The sequence below is a fragment of the Tamandua tetradactyla genome, assembly GCF_023851605.1.
Source record: "Tamandua tetradactyla isolate mTamTet1 chromosome 22 unlocalized genomic scaffold, mTamTet1.pri SUPER_22_unloc_1, whole genome shotgun sequence".
Taxonomy (NCBI): Eukaryota; Metazoa; Chordata; class Mammalia; order Pilosa; family Myrmecophagidae; genus Tamandua; species Tamandua tetradactyla.
In genome coordinates this window covers 2,943,173-2,960,779 of record NW_027518251.1, presented here as the reverse complement: position 1 = coordinate 2,960,779, position 17,607 = coordinate 2,943,173, and the positions used below count along the sequence as shown (strand labels likewise).

Below are 17,607 nucleotides of genomic sequence, written 5' to 3'. Positions count from 1 at the left end.
GTAAACTTGTAACTTAATAAATCCCCTTTATAAAAGTCAGTCCATTTCCTGTATATTTCATTCCATCAGCGTTAATAAAGTGGAACAAGGGGTCTTTCGCAAAAATCAGATGACAGGAGATTAGTGTTTTCAAAAGAGTTTAGTCTCAGTTCTTATTTTGTGGATAACCCTGAGGCTGCTGCACTTTTAACTGAAGCTCACTGCCCTTTTCAAGCATCCCCTCAATCTAGCTCTCACCTCTTATTTCCTTTTTACTTCTTTTTCCTTCCACTCACCATTCTGTATTGATGGGTATTCTACAAAATAAATGGCGTATACTCTTCAAAATGTTTTCAATGAACAAAGACTCCGTCTCTTCAAGATTAAAAGGATATATTCATTGAATAATTGTTTATTGGATATTAAAATGCAGGTACAGACATACATATAAATGAAAATGTAAATATAGAGAAATTTTTTATTGAGATATTTTGCAACATTCACATAAGGTATGGAAATGTGTAATAGTGATGAATCTAGTATTTATCTCTCTATGGTATTACTTGCTTTTCAATCTATTGTTATTAATTTATACTTATTCAATCTAGGTTACATATATTCAATCTGGTGGTGGTCACATTTCATTTTTTTGCCATGTGAGTATCCTGTTATTGCAGCACCATTTATTGAATTTTTGTTTGTTTTTTTATTTCTTTGTTTGCTTATTTGCTTTAAGAAGTACAAGGGACTCACGTGACATGCCTGGCTGCGACGTGAGCACCAGACACGGGCTCCCACCCTCCCAGCTGTGCCCCTGGCACTGTCGGCTCGCGTCTCTGGACTCTTTATTGTTGCTCCAGGTTCCTTCAGGCCTGTGCATCTGTTGTTCCTGACACTCTTCAAGGTTAGAAAAAGGATAGGAACTTGCTCAGAATCTTTGCAGGACAGGACAAGGAAGGGAAATCTCAACATGGAAGGACTCTACAATGAAAGTGAAATTAAGCCTGAAAAGCAAGACAAGATGGAAAATGAAGAACAGCCACACGATGAGGGAAAGACAGAAGCAGCTTGTACTCTGGAAAACAAGGAAATGTTAGAAAATGAGGGAAAAGCAGAAAATAGGAAAAAGACATAAGATAAGGAAATGCTGAAGGACAAAGAAAATCCAGAGAAGGAGGGAAAGTCAGAGAATAGCAGAAAACCAAAAGAAGGAAATCCAGAGAGCAAACCAAGCATGGCAGTAAAGCGCCCAGCTGAGGATGGTGTACCCAGAAAAGCAAAAAGAAAAACCAACAAAGGGCTAGCTGAGTATCTCAAGGAATATAAGGAGGCCATACATGATATGCATTTGAGTAATGAGGAGATGATAAGAGAATTTGATGAGATGGCTAGGGTGGAGGATGAGGTGAAAAAAACCAAACAGAAATTGGGGGGGGGGTTATGTGGATGCAAAACAGTTTACAGAACCCTTTCCACCCAAGGGGCCCAAGGGAGCTCAGGGGTGGCTGTAGGGCCTCACAAAGGGGCTTTGAAGACATTCCTTATGTGTAGTGCCTTTGGGCTTCACTTGTGTTTTGACTGATAAGAACATAGCCAACTCTGCTTTCTTATTCCTTGCATTTCCCAGGCAGGCATTTGCTAGCTCTATGCTTTAACCTTATGCTGATACTTTGCTTTAGGTGTCCCATTACCAGCTGCCTTTTGACCGACTTGCAGCGGTCTGTGTTTCAGTAGGGTATTTTCATCCATTGCATGGAAAAAAATGTTTATGATACATTGCTAAATTAAAAAAAACTCGTTTGCAGAACCAAAAAAAAAAAAGAAGTACAAGGGTGGGGAATTGAACCTGGGTCTCCTGAATGCCAGGCAAGAATTCTACCACTGAATTATACTTGCACCCATTTCAATATAGGTTTTCTTTAAGATTACTTTAATTTTACTGCTTTCCTATCATGCTCAAACCCTGTTACTTTGAATAAAAAGGAATTTTTCAACCATTTTCATTCTTTCTGCTATTAATTCCATTTTTATATTAATATTTGTCAATATGTATCTTGGACTGGGAGAGTTCTGTAACTACTGGAAGGCTGGCCTTTTTCTGAAACCTTCAAAGTGGGACAACAATTTTATCATTGCCTTCACAGTCCAAAATCCTGCATCATATTTTCTATTATTTTTTCAGGAGTCACAGTACATGTTCTCTGTCTCAAATCCATTGCCTGAAAATAATTTTCTCCTACATTTTACTCATTACAAATTTTGCAAAATGATATACATGTTTGGAGAGTTAGCACTATGATACTGTTTATGTTGCTATGTCTAGATGTGCAAGTCCTCACTTTGTTTTAATATAAAATATAATGTTTTGTGCATAAGACAAAGAAAAATACAAATGAAATTAAACAAAATATATTTCTTGTTACAATGACATGTAAAACACATTTATCTCTACTTTTTTCCCTTAAAGTAATAAAATGAGAATGAAAAAATATCTCGAGGTGAATGAAAATGAAAACCCAACATATCAAAACCTATGGGACACAACAAAGGTAGTGCTAAGGGGGAAATTTATTGCCTTAAGTGCCTATATCAGAAAAGAAGAAAAGGCAAAAATTCAGGAATTAACTGTCTGCTTGAAAGAGCTGGAGAAAGAACAGCAAACTAACCCCAAAGCAAGCAAAAGGAAAGAAATAACAAAGATTAGAGCAGAAATAAATGAAATTGAGAACATGAAAACAATAGAGAAAATCAATAAGACCAGAAGTTGGTTCTATGAGGAAATCAATAAGATTGATGGGCCCTTAGCAAGATTGACAAAAAGAAGAAGAGAGAGGATGCAAATAAATAAGATCAGAAATGGAAGAGGAGACATAACCACTGACCTCACAGAAATAAAGGAGGTAATAACAGGATACTATGAACAACTTTATGCTAATAAATACAACAATGTAGATGAAATGGACAAGTTCCTAGAAAGGCATGAACAACCAACTTTCACTCAAGAAGAAATAGATGACCTCAACAAACCAATCACAAGTAAAGAAATTGAATCAGTCATTCAAAAGCTTCCCAAAAAGAAAACTCCAGGACCAGATGGCTTCACATGTGAATTCTATCAAACATTCCACAAAGAATTAGTACCAACTCTCCTCAAACTCCTCAAAAAATTGAAGTGGAGGGAAAGCTACCTAATTCATTCTATGAAGCCAACATCACCCTCATGCCAAAACCAGGCAAAGATATTACAAAAAAGAAAACTACAGACCAATCTCTCTAATGAATATAGATGCAAAAATCCTCAAAAAAATTCTAGCAAATCGAATCCAGAAACACATTAAAAAAATTATACATCATGACCAAGTAGGATTCATCCCAGGTATGCAAGGATGGTTCAACATAAGAAAATCAATTAATGTAATACACCACATCAACAAATCAAAGCAAAAAAATCACATGATCATTTCAATTGATGCAGAGAAGGCATTTGACAAGATTCAACATCCTTTTCCTGTTGAAAACACTTCAAAGGATAGAAATACAAGGGAACTTCCTTAAAATGATAGAGGGAATATATGAAAAACCCACAGCTAATATCATCCTCGATGGGGAAAAATTGAAAACTTTCCCCCTAAGATCAGGAACAAGACAAGGATGTCCACTATCACCACTGTTATTCAACATCGTGTTGGAGGTTCTAGTCAGAGCAATTAGACAAAAAAAAAAAAAAAGAAGTACAAGGCACCAAAATTTGAAAGGAAGAAGTAAAACTATCACTGTTTGCAGATGATATGATACTATATGTCGAAAACCCAGAAAAATCCACAACGAAACTACTAGAGTTAATAAATGAGTACAGGAAAGTAGCAGGTTACAAGATCAACATTCAAAACTCTGTAGCATTTCTATACATTAGCAATGAACAAGCTGAGGGGGAAATCAAGAAAAAAATTCCATTTACCATTGCAACTAAAAGAATAAAATACTTAGGAATAAATTTAACTAAAGAGACAAAAGACCTATACAAAGAAAACTACAAAAAACTGTTAAAAGAAATCACAGAAGACCTAAATAGATGGAAGGGTATACCGTGTTCATGGATTGGAAGACTAAATATAGTTAAGATGTCAATCCTACCTAAATTGATTTACAGATTCAGTGCAATACCAATCAAAATCCCAACAACTTATTTTTCAGAAATAGAAAAACCAGTAAGCAAATTTAATTGGAAGGGCAGGGTGCCCTAAATTGCTAAAGATATCTTGAGGAAAAAAACAAAGCTGGAGGTCTCACGCTGCCAGACTTTAAGGCATATTATGAAGCCACAGTGGTCAAAACAGCATGGTATTGGCATAAAGATAGATATATCAACCAATGGAATTGAATAGAGTGCTCAGATATAGACCCTCTCATCTATGGACATTTGATCTTTGATAAGGCAGTCAAGCCAATTCACCTGGGACAGAACAGTCTCTTCAATAAATGGTACCTAGAGAACTGGATATCCATATGCAAAAGAATGAAAGAGGACTCGTATCTCACACCCTATACAAAAGTTAACTCAAAATGGATCAAAGATCTAAACATTAGGTCTAAGACCATAAAACAGTTAGAGGAAAATGTAGGGAGATATCTTATGAAACTTAGAATTGGAGGGCGTTTTATGGACCTTAAACCTAAAGCAAGAGCACTGAAGAAATAAGTAAATAAATGGGAGCTCCTCAAAATTAAACACTTTTGTGCATCAAAGAACTTCATCAAGAAAGTAGAAAGATAGCCTACACAATGGGAGACAATATTTGGAAACGACATATCAGATAAAGGTCTAGTATCCAGAATTTATAAAGAGATTGTTCAACTCAACAACAAAAAGACAGCCAACCCAATTACAAAATGGGAAAAAGACTTGAACAAACACCTATCAGAAGAGGAAATACAAATGGCCAAAAGGCACATGAAGAGATGCTCAATGTCCCTGGCCATTAGAGAAATGCAAATCAAAACCACAATGAGATATCATCTCACACCCACCAGAATGGCCATTATCAACAACAACAAAAAAATGACAAGTGCTGGAGAGGATGCGGAGAAAGAGGCACACTTACCCACTGTTGGTGGGAATGTCAAATGGTGCAACCACTGCGGAAGGCAGTTTGGCATTTCCTCAAAAAACTGAATATAGAATTGCCATATGACCCAGCAATACCTTTGCTATTGGTATTGGACTTAAGGGCAAAGACACAAACGGACATTTGCACACCAATGTTTATAGCAGTGTTATTTACAGTTGTAAAGAGATGGAAACAGCCAAAATGTCCATCAACAGACGAGTGGCTAAACAAACTGTGGTATATACATACGATGGTTATTATGCAGCTTTAAGACAGAATAAACTTATGAAGCATGTAATAACATGGATGGACCTAGAGAACATTATGCTGAGTGAGACTAGCCAAAAACTAAAGGACAAATACTGTATCATCCCACTGATGTGAACCAACATTAGAGAATAAACTTGGAATATGTCATTTGTAACAGAGACCAGCAGGAGTTAGAAAGAGGGTAAGATAATGGGTAATTGGAGCTGAAGGGATACAGACTGTGCAACAGGACTAGATACAAAAACTCAAAAATGGACAGCACAATACTACCTAATTGTAATGTAATTAGGTTAAAACACTGAATGAAGCTGCATCTGAGCTATAGTGGTTATTTGTTTGTTTGTTTGTTTGTTTTTATATATATTTTTGTGTTTTTTATTTTTATTTTTTCTCTATATCATCATTTTATTTCTTTTTCTGCTGCCTTGCTATTTCTTCTTCTAAATCGATGCAAATGTACTAAGAAATGATGATCATACATCTTTGTGATGATATTAAGAATTACTGATTGCGTATGTAGAATGGAATGATTTCTAAATGTTGTGTTAATTTTTTTAATTAATAAACAAAGAAAAGAAATCACAACATTTTAATGAATCATTTGTTACAAAACAATACTTCAAACTTTTTATTATTATACATTTTTATATCACTCAAATTGCTTACCTGTAGAATGGAATGTATACGTTGCTGGTTTGAAAGTATTATGTACCCTAGAAAAGCTGGGGGTTAATTCCAATGCAATCTTGTTGATGTAGCTGTTTCTTTTAATCCTGATTCAATATTGTAGGTTGGAAACATTTGATCAGATTTTCTCTATGGTCATATAGCACACCCAGTTTCAGGCATGATCTTTTGATTAGATGGCAATGTGACTCCTCCCATTCTAGGTGGGCCTTGATTAATGAACTGAAATCCTTTAAAAGAGGAAACATTATGGAGAAAGTAAAAAATGACAGAAACCTCTGTCTGAATCATTCCAGCATGATATGAATGCTTATTTGCTTATTATTAGCATTGCAGGAAAAATAAAACTTGAACAATTTTTTCAAACATTGTTATTCAATATACCTTGTCTTGCATGTTCTGTTATGTCAACTGCCAGAAAAAATCTTCATATTTTACTCATTTTCTGTATTTATGTTGGAAGAGCAACTCTGCCACTAAGATCCAATTTTCAATAGCATATATAAATATACTAGTAGCTATTTTTTCTAGTTTCACAGTTGCTGGAATACAATATACCAGAAATGGAATGGCCTTTAAAAAGAGGAATCTAATAAGTTGCTAGTTTACAGTTCTAAGGCTGAGAAAATGTCCCAATTGCACAAGTCTATAGAAATATCCAATCAAAGGCATCCAGGGATAGATACCTTGGTTCAAGAAGGCAGAGGAAGTTCAGGGTTTCTCTCTCAAGTGAAAATGCACATGGTGAACACAGCCACAGTTTCTCTCCTGACTGGAAAGGCACCTGGTGAACAAGGTGTCATCTGCTAACTTTCTCTATGGCTTCCTGTTTCATGAAGCTCCCCAGGAAATGGTTCCCTACTTCATCTCCAAAGGTCACTGGCTTGTGGGCTCTCTGCTTCTTGTGGCTATGTCATTCTTCTCTGACGTCTCTGAATCTCTCATTCTCCAAAATGTTTCCTCTTTTATAGACTCCAGAAACCTATCAATACCCACCCAAATGGGTGGAGACACATTCCCCTAATCCAGTTTAACAGCCACTCTTGATTGGGTTAAATCTCCGGGGAGATGATCTAATTACATATACTATTGAATAGAGATATTCTGCCATTATGAAATGGGATTTTTATTAAAACATGGTTTTCCAAGGATACATACATCCTTTCAAATCAGGACACTATTTTATTTAGTTGCACTATGAAAATGTTTTGTGTGCATAGAAAGAAAAATACAAATGAAATTTAGCACAACAAAATTAGGATTACAACAACAGATTTAAATATTTATCTCTACTTACTCCACAAAGACAAAGAATGGCTAAATTATGAGTAAATTTTATATGCATAAACACAAAAACAATGAGGAAAGAAGTCACAAAAGAGGGGACTCATTATGTTATCCATATGATAGAAGTGTTTGTACACAAAGGGGTTAAAATTCCACATGTGCTCTACCCCAGAATGAAGACTACTACCTTCCTGGGAGAAATAATGGAATGTACATACCACAGGCATTGAATCAAAGAAGCAACACACTGGAGATAAAAGGCACAGTACAAGGAAGATGGGAGTGAGGAACCAAGGAAATGAAATTTTTTAGTGAATATAGATATTCACTAAATATCTATATTCTGAAGCCCTTAATTATTCTCAAGAACTTTCATGTGATGCTGGTAACAGTCTTCACTCAACTGGGAAAATATGTATTCTTTTTTCTGGAGTAACTGACTCCTTGAAATCCCTTTAAAATCTTCACATACCTTTACAGTGAAGTTCAGTTCATCAAGGTCCATGCATGTTGCAGTTGTAATATACTTCCTCTTCTTCAACATGAATTTGAAACTGAAGATTCTCAGATGTTTGTGGATGATCTATAATTTCAAAGACAGAGAACAAAAGAATGATAATATTGACAGAAGTAAGAGTACCTTAATAAGCAGGGATATTGCAAGAAAGAGAATTAAACATTAACACAAACATGCAGAAAAAATCTTTTATGGTAAAAAAGAGAGAAACCCTCTAAAGATTCCTGGTTAAAAATACCTCATAAAAACAGGCAAAGTTCTTCATATTTGAAAATATTATAGAAGATATGAAACCATAGATAGAAATACGGAAGAAAATGTTAGGTAAATTCCCTAAAGAGAAAAGGTAAGAAATAGAGAACTAGAATATTGGAGACAAATGATAGGAAACAATACTTAAATAATTCTAGATAAAGCAAAGATAAAGGAAAGGAAGGGTAATTTCATTTTAAAAATTACAAAATTATTCATCAAAATGAAGGAAATCAATTTAGAAAGAAATGACCCAGACCAAATAAATCCCAGAGAAGTAACTTAGAAAGAAAAATAAAAACCTAATGTTGTGGCAAAGTCTTGTGGAATTCTAAAGCACCAGAAGTAGAATTTTCTAAGATCATCAAATTAAGGAATCAAAAGAAAGAAAAAAAAAGGGTGAGGGAGACAGAGACATACAGAAAGGGAGAGAGTGAGACATTTACATTTAAATGCTGTGAGATTATCATAGGGGGATGATTTCTTAACACAATTGCAAGTTACTAGTGGGGCAGAGGCAAGAAACATGCAAAATATAAGGAAAATCAAATTAGATTTCTTTGCACAAACAAAGCAGCATATTGGGAATGCTAGAATTTTTTCATATTGATCATATATTTGTTGTTTGTTTTGGCCTTCCAATTTGTAATACTATTTCACTCTTATGGAGTTGTTGGGTTAAATCTAATTTCTTTCAAAAATTAGAACTCATTAAATATATCTTCACGTTAATAAAATGTTCAACCCAAAAAAATAAGATTAGCATATGCTAAAATAAATACCTCTTTCAGCTGGGAAGGCAGACAGGAACATCAGCTAGCTTTTTCCCTTGACTTCTTCATGAGGATTTGCCAGTGACATTTTCCTTTAGCTTCTCTGTCATACTTCGCTAGGTGCCAGAAGGTGATATACCAGAAGCAGAATGGCTTTTATGAAGAAGAATTTGTTAAGTTGGAAATTTACAGTTCTAAGGCTGTAATAAAATGTCCCAATTAAAGCAAGCCTATAAAAATGTCCAAATTAAGGCACCAACAAGAGGTTACCATCACTCAAGAAAGATTTATGAAGCTCAGGATTTGTCTCTCTACTGGAAAGGTACATGGTGAGCATGGTGATGTCTGCTAACTTTCTCTTCAGGCCTCTTGAGTCATGAAGCTCCACCAGGACTTTTCCCTTTTTCATCTCCAAAAGTCACTGACTACATATGCTCTCAACTCTCATGGATCTCATAGCCCTGTAGCTCTCTCCAAAATGTTTCCTCTTTTAAAAGATTCAAATAAACTAATCAAGACCAATCTGGAATGGGTGAAGTCACATCTCACTCTACACAAATGAGTGTGTCACATCTCCATGGAGATAATCTAATCAGGATTTTAACCTACAGTGATGAATATGGATTTTTTTTAAAAATGGCTACTTCCACAAGATGGATCAGGTTTAAAATACAGCGTTTCTAGGGTACATAATTCTTTCAAAATGGCACATTCCACCCTCTGGACTAGAAAATACATGTTTTTTCCCATAAATAAAATGCATTAATTCCATCACAATTTTAGAAATACTTAAACCATTTCAGTAACAACACAATTATAATACAAGCTTAAAACCAGTACAAAGTTAGTTACAGGCACGTTCTGTCCTAAGGTAAGGTTATCCTCTGGCTCTGGACATGTAAAACTCAGAACAGGTTATTTGCTGCCAACATATAAAGGAGAAATAGCCATAGGATATATAGAGCTATTTCAATAGGGAGGAGTTGGAAGGAACACAGGGTTCACTAGACACAAGCAGGTTTGAAAACCTGCAGGGCAATATCCATTTGATTTCAAAGTCTGAGAGTCATTTATCTTTGGGGGTTCAGAAAGTAGCTGTCCTGCACTTTCCAAGGGCTTATGCAGTGGCCCACATCTTTCTCAATACAACATTGGGGGACATTGGAGAGGCAAGCATTTTCTCAGCTCCACCCTCCCCAAGCATCTGCACATGGGCTCTCTACCATCTCTGGGACTTATGCTCAATCCCTCCATGTGGAGCAACCAGGCTCTCCCCAATCCCTAAGGAATGTTCTCCAACATTTCTAAGGTCTGAGGTGGAACAACTCTTCCAATGCAAGGAGATGGAAAGCCCACTCTCTGCCTTATGGGCAAACTCACCCTCTCCAAGTGCTTGGGTATGCTGCTCTCCTGGACCAAGTCTTTTTTATTTGAGCCCAAACTTTTGTGATTCTTCCTCTGAAGACATTTTACCTTTAATTTGTCCCTTTCCTGAGGTCCCAGTTGAGACTTGCAACAGTCCCATATATACAGATCCCATAACACTTTTATATGCTTTCTATGTATTAAGCAAGGATCATGCCTATCAGTCAGAACTTTCCACAAATCCTTCCTGGATAATTGCATCGCCAATTCTGGCTCTGTCTGAAATGGCTAACTGGTTCCATATTTGGTTAAATCTTCTCTTGGACACTATTCCCTATTATCTCCCTTTCTGGAAGCCCAAAATTTTCCAGAACATAAATTATGATTTCCTTGTACCCAAGAGTTCAGTTCTCAGCTTATCCCTGTCCTGTCCTGTTTCACTATAAGCTACAAGGAGAAATCAGGTTGTACTTTCAACATTTAATTTGGAAATATCTTCTGCTAAATATAAAAGTTCATGTCTTTTAAAATATGCCTTCCATCTAAAGCCAGCAGTCAGTTTTGCTACATTAAATGTCATTTTTAAATAAAAATTTGCTTACTTCCAGTTTGCAATAACACACAACTCATTTCTCTCTGGAGCCTTGTCAGAGGTTCCTTTAGAATCCACATTTCTATCAATAGGCTCTTCACAGTACTCTAGGCCTTCTCTATCAAGCTCCTCACAACTCCTCCAAAATCTTCCACTTATGCATTATAAAAAGTCATTCCAACATGTTTGGTAATTATAAACTGAAGCACCCCACTTTTCTGGTACCAAGAGCTGTTCTAGTTTGCTAGCTGCCAAAATGCAATATACCAGAAACAGAATGTCTTTTAAAGAGGGGGATCTATTAAGTTGCAAATTTACAGTTCTAAGGCAGTGAAAATGTCCCAAATAAAGCAAGACTATAAAAATGTCCAAATTAAGTCACCAACAACAGTTTACCTTCATCAAGAAAGGCCAATGAAATCCAGGGTTTCACTCTCAACTGGAACACATCAAACATGGCAACATCTGCTGCCTTCCTCTTGTTTCTTGAATCTCCACTGGGGCATTTTCCTTCTTCATCCTCAAAGGACTCTGGCTGTGTGAGCTCTAAGCCAGCACTCATGGATCTCATGACTCTGTACCTCTTTTAAGAATTCAGGCCAAATAATTAAGATCCACCTTGAATAGGTGGATTCATATCTCCCTCTAGACAAAGGTTAATAGCCACAAATGTGTGTGTCATATCTCCATGGAGATAATCTAATCAGGTTCCCAACCTACAGTATTGAATAAAGATTAAAAGAAATGGCTGCCTCCACAAGGTGGATCAGGATGAAAACATGGATTTTCTAGGGTACCTAATCCTTTCAAACTGGCACAGTCTCCAAAGATCTCTGGCTGTGTGGGCTCACAAGCTGTTTTGAAAATGGTTCCCTTTTAAAGAACTCTAGTAAGCCACCCCACCTTGAAAGGGTATAGATCCATCTCCATGGAAACCACCTAATCAAAAAGTCTCAAACAAATTTAGGTGTGTCACAGCTCCATGGAAACAATTTAATCAAAATGAACCCACCCAACAATATTGAATGAGGATTTAAGGACATGAACTTTGTGGGGTACACAACAGCTTCAATCTGACACACCATGTGATAGATATCAGATTTTCTTGAGTCTAAGTATCTTTCTGTAGATGGCTTATAGAAAGTTTGGACATTTTTATGGCCATAGGGCTGTAAAACTGTAACTTAATGAATTCCATTTTAAAAGCTGTACAATTTTGAGTATACTGCATTCTATAAGTTTTGAGCAAGCTAAAACAGAGATTAAAGAAAAAATATGTACAAGTAGGAACCATCAACAAGACACTGCTACAGAATTGCCAACTGACCAATTTCATGAGACCAGTATCATGTTAATTTAACTCCAACTCTGAGTCATCACTTCTCCCCTGCTAAAGAATTTGATTTAATCTTATTGGAAAGGTAAGTGTCACAGGGATGGTGTATAGTTAGTGTAATTAATATGAAATCTGTTATATGATTTTTTAAAATTTCAGATGTATAGCTAATATATCATGCATTACTCATTTTAATAATGTGTGAATATAATGAAAGAAAAAATTAAGCACATGAGGAAAAGAGAATCATTTCTTTTATTAGATGTAAAACAAGAAATGAAAAATAATAAAGTAAATGTTTTGATGAAAATAGAGGGCAAAACTTTAGCTTATACATTGCACATTTTTGTTAGCTTCAGTAACCAGGTTGTGTCCTATAAACAATTGCCTATAAGAAGATGAGAAGGAGAAAAAAGCCAGCTGTTAGATAAATCCCTTTTTGAAATTTCCAAAATAAGACAACAGCTCTAAGTAGCATTCTTGAGAGAGCAATAATGCTATACATTTTATGAAGACGATGAGGAAAGTTAGTGATAGTTCAGTGTTATTATGATAATTTTCACTGTTCGAAGCTGTGCAGAGTCTCAGATTGTGTTAGTCATGGGAGAGAATATAGGGACAGACAGACAAAGTCACAATTTAGCATTTTTAATTGGAAAACTTGATTTATCAAGAAGGTATAAAGGCATTTCTAAGGGTAATAGAAATATTCCACCATTTATCATCTTCAACAGCATGCATTTGGACACTAACAGATTTATGTGAACTGAAACAAAATTGGTTCAATAAAACAAATGAATAATGAAATACTCTATGATCAATAAACCAAAGATGATGCACATGGGAGTAATTTTGTAGGTGATTAATTGATTGTGTGATTACGATATGCAGGCACCCATTATAGGGTGACTATTCAAAAACTTCACATTGATGTTTTATTCCTCTCTTCAATGTTTTATTGATTATGACTGCAATAATGACCAATCTCACAGTTGACTGTGAGTAAATACTGAAATATATTTACTTTCTGATGTGCTTTCCTTTTACCCATGCCCAGAACCATCTTCATGGCCTTATTTCTTAGCCTATCTATGATGGGATTCAAGGTTGGGGGTACCATAGTGTAGGGCACAGAAATTACAATGTCAAAAACAGAAAAGGATGTTGATGTTGGCCTTAGTAAGCAGTGAAGCTAGTGAAGAGAAATAATACAACCACTGGAAGGTGTGAAAGGCTGAATAAATAGTCATTGGATTTTCTACCAATGAAAATGTGTACACTGTAGATTCAGTACTCTTATGCATTTAGTTGTGGAACCTGAAAGGGAATGTCCTGATTATCATGATCACAACTTTATATGAGCACATTCACACCCCTGTCCAGTTGTTCCTGAAGAATTTATGCTTCCTGGATCTCTGCCTCATTTCAATCATAATCCCCAAATCCCCAAGGAGTTTTCAACTCATTGACCCACAACAACTCCATCTGCTTCCTCAGCTGTGTCATCCATGCCTTCTTTACAGTTTGTACGGTATCTGCAGGGCTTTTCTTATTCACAACAATGTACTTTAACTGCTGTGCTGCCACTTGTGATCCTGTGCAAGGTGAAGTCATCATGAACATGGGCATGTGTGTGCAGATGGCGGCTATGTCTTGGCTAGGTGGGAATCTGAATACTGTGATGCACACAGCTGGTACCTTCTCTTTATCATTTGGGCCCAGTGTGTTCAATCAGTTCTGAAAGAACACCCAGTTATCAGCTGTTTCTTGCTCAAAATACTTAATAGGAGAAATTGTGCCCATCTTCATCACTGTGTTTGTGGAGTCTTGCTGTGTTAACTTCATTGTCATTTCCTCTGTCTATAATTTCCCCAATGTCAAGAAGATTCCATCAAAAGGCCAATTAAGAACCTCCTCCACTTGCCTTTCACACCTTCCAGTGGTTGTATTGTTTCTCTTCACTAGCTTCACTGCTTACTAAGGCCAACATCAACATCCTTTTCTATTTTTGACATTGTAACTTCTGTGTCCTACACTATGATACCCCCAACCTTGAATCCCATCATAGACAGGCTAAGAAATAAGGCCATGAAGGTGGCTCTGGGCATGTGGATAAAAGGAAAGCACATCAGAAAGTAAATATATTTCAATAGCAAATATAATCTACAAATATTGATGGCTTATTCATTTTTCCTCCTTTTACAAATAAATATATACAAAGAAAAAATGGTCATATCCTTTATTAGGAATTTTCAATGGACACAAATGTCATTATTGTTATTCTATAATTATGCAAGACTTTTGAATTCCTAAAGTTAAATGTGCATTTGCCAATTCATTTCTGGGTGTGTTTATAAGAATAATAAAGCTATTTTTGTATGATATAAAGAAATGTCATTGCTTGGAAATCACTACCACATATTACCAATCTTTACCAATCATTCAAAAGCAACAAACAGAAAAACACCCCAAACTCCCACTGTCTTATGATATGACATGCTCATTCAAATAATTAATATATTGTACAGCCTTTGGACTTATTAATATTATTCATTCTTTGTATTAGGTTAGTTATATAAACACACCATAGGGGACAACAGTTCCAAATTGAATGTAGTGATCTCACCCACCAAACTTTCCTTATAGGAAGCTATCTTTCACTACATATTCTCATTTAAGGGTTTCAGTAAAATGACAAATGGGGAAAAAATTGAATTTTTTTCCAGGAACAGATATCAGAATCCAAAAGAAATGAATGAGCTGTGATTCACAAATATACATTCATTCAGTTTTCCTCCAAAGTTTACAAGTAGGTATTTGAAAGAAAAAAGAGAGTAATGCCTCATTAATTTTCATTAGTCACAAAAGTTACATTTTCTATTACTATGACAACTCAAGAATTCCTAATTCTTGAGTTATGGATCTTGAGTTATGAATCTTTTTTCTAACTCTTGTCTTATGGGGAATTTTGCAAGCTGAATTCTATCTTTTTTTTGGTGCATGGTCCAGGAATTGAACCCAGATCTACTGCATGGAAAGTGAACATTCTACCACTGAGACACCCATGCACCCATAATTCTACCTATTTTCATATGATGTACAGAAACATGTTTGCTTAGAAAGCATTAGCACACATTACCAATTATTACCAAAAACAAAAAAATTTAACAAAAGCAATCTAATCCTTCTATCCAATTTTCTCACCAAATCAATGCATTATAATATTTTGGGATCCTTTGGCATATTTGTATTCATTCACTGTACAAGTTTGAAAAAATGTATGTACCCTAGAAATGCCATGATTTAATCCTAATCAACCTTGTGGGAGCAACCATTTCTTCTAATCCCTATTCAGTACCATAGGTTGGAAACTCGATTGGGTTGTCTCCATGGAGATGTGACTCACCCAATTGTGGGTATTAACCTTTCAATAGAGGGAAGTCTATTGACCCCACCCATTCCAGCTGGGCCTTGATTACTTTACTTGAAAGTTTTAAAAGAGGCATTTTGGAGAAAGCTTGAGAATGATGAGAAAAGCAGAGACACAAGAACTACAGAATCCATTAGCCAGTAACCTTTGGAGATGAAGGAGAGTGCCCCATGAGAGTGCCCATCATGAAGCAAGAGGCCTGAAGAAGAAGATAGAAGATGTCACCATGTTTTCCATGTGCCTTTCCAGTTGAGAAAGAAACACTGAACTTCATCAACATTTCTTGAGTGAAGCTAGCAAACTAGAACAGATTTTGGTAGTAAGAGTGAGATGTTGTTTTGGTTTTCAAATACCAAACATGTTGAAATAGCTTTGTAAAGGGATAAGGGAAAGACTCTGGAAGATTTGTGAAGAACTTGATAGAGAGGGCCTAGAATGCTTTGAAGAGACTGTTGGTACAAATGTTTATGCTAGAAAGAAATGAGGCATGTATTATTGCAAACTGAAAGACAGGCAATCCATGTTTTAAGATGGCAGACAATCTGGCAAAGTTGATGAGTGGTTTTGGCTGAAAGGTGAATTTAAAAAGCTATAAACTTGGAAATTTAACAGAATAGATTTGCAAATTAAATGTTGAAAGTGCAGTCTGGATTCTCCTTGCAGCTTATAATGAAATATGACAAGAAAAAGATAAGAATTGAACTCTTGGGTGCAAAGAAACCAGTAATTGATGATGTGGAAAATTCTGGGCTTCCAGGAAGGGAGGCCCCAGAGAATAGTGCCCCATGTGAGAATCTAAGCAAATGTGGAACCAGTCAGACATTTCAGAAAATGCCAGGATTGGAAATGGAGTTATCCAGGAAGAATATGTGGAAACTCCTGTTTTCTGATGGGTACAATCCTTGCTTGCTACATAGAAAGCCAACAACAGTGCTTTGGGACTTGTATAAAAGGAACTGTTGCCAGTCTCAACTAGTGGGGTACAGAAAAGGGACAATATGAAGGTAAAATAATTTCAGAAGCAGAACTATGGAAGTAAACTTCCAGAATCAAGAATCCTCAGGCCAGGAGAGCAGACCCACCCAAGTATGTGGAGAAGGTAAGTTTGACCCAAAGGCAGAAGATGGGCCTTCCACCTTGGTGGAGTGAAGATGTCCTTCAGGATCAGACCTTGGAGAGGGTACAACACATTCCTTGGGGGATTGGGGAGAGTCTGGATGCCACAACATGGAGGGTTAAACATATTCTCTAGAAATGACAGAGAGGCTGGTTGCAGCCCAGGTGCTTGAAGAGGGTAGAGCCAAGAAAAAGGTGGTCTCCAAAAAGTCCCCTTGCATTCAGAAAGAGGTAAGCTGCTCCATACGTCCTTGGAAAGGGTGGGACTGCCACTTTCTAAAACCTCAAAGATAAATGATTTTCAGACTTTGAAATTGAATGGCCATTGTCCTGCAGGTTTTCAAGACTGCTTGGGTTCAGTGATCCCTGTGTTACCTCCAATCTCTCCCTATTGAAATGGCTATATACATCTTATGACTGTGTCCCCTTTGTATGTTGGCAGCAAATGAATTTTTACACACCCAGAGCCAGAGGATAATGTTGACTTAGGACAGACCATGCCTGTATTTAACTTTGATGAGAACTTGTAATGGTTTAAATCTTGTATCACATTTGTATTGTTATTGAAACAGTTTAAGGATTTCTGATATTGTGATGAAATTAATGTATTTTTGTGTACGGAAAAAAAACACATGTCATTTTTAGGGTCCAGAGGGTGGAGCATGCCATTTTGAAAGGATTAAGTGCCCAAGAAAAGCCATGTTTTAATCCTAATCAATCTTGTGCTAGCAACCATTTCTTCTAGTTCCTATTCAGCACTATAGCTTGGAAACTTGATTGGGTTGTCCTCATGCTGATGTGACTCACCCAATTGTGGGTATTAACTTTGAATAGAGGGAGATGTGATTCCCCCCATTCCAGGTGGGTCTTCATTACTTTACTGGAATCTTTTAAA

At 36.3% G+C, this 17,607-nt stretch overlaps 2 pseudogenes; both read left to right on the top strand.

Moving 5' to 3' along the window:
- The first annotated feature begins 744 nt into the window (after positions 1 to 744).
- Positions 745 to 1,776, top strand: LOC143672895 (transcription elongation factor A protein-like 4; annotated as a pseudogene).
- An 11,366-nt stretch (positions 1,777 to 13,142) lies between these two features.
- Positions 13,143 to 14,305, top strand: LOC143672894 (olfactory receptor 14A16-like; annotated as a pseudogene).
- The last annotated feature ends 3,302 nt before the right edge of the window (positions 14,306 to 17,607 follow it).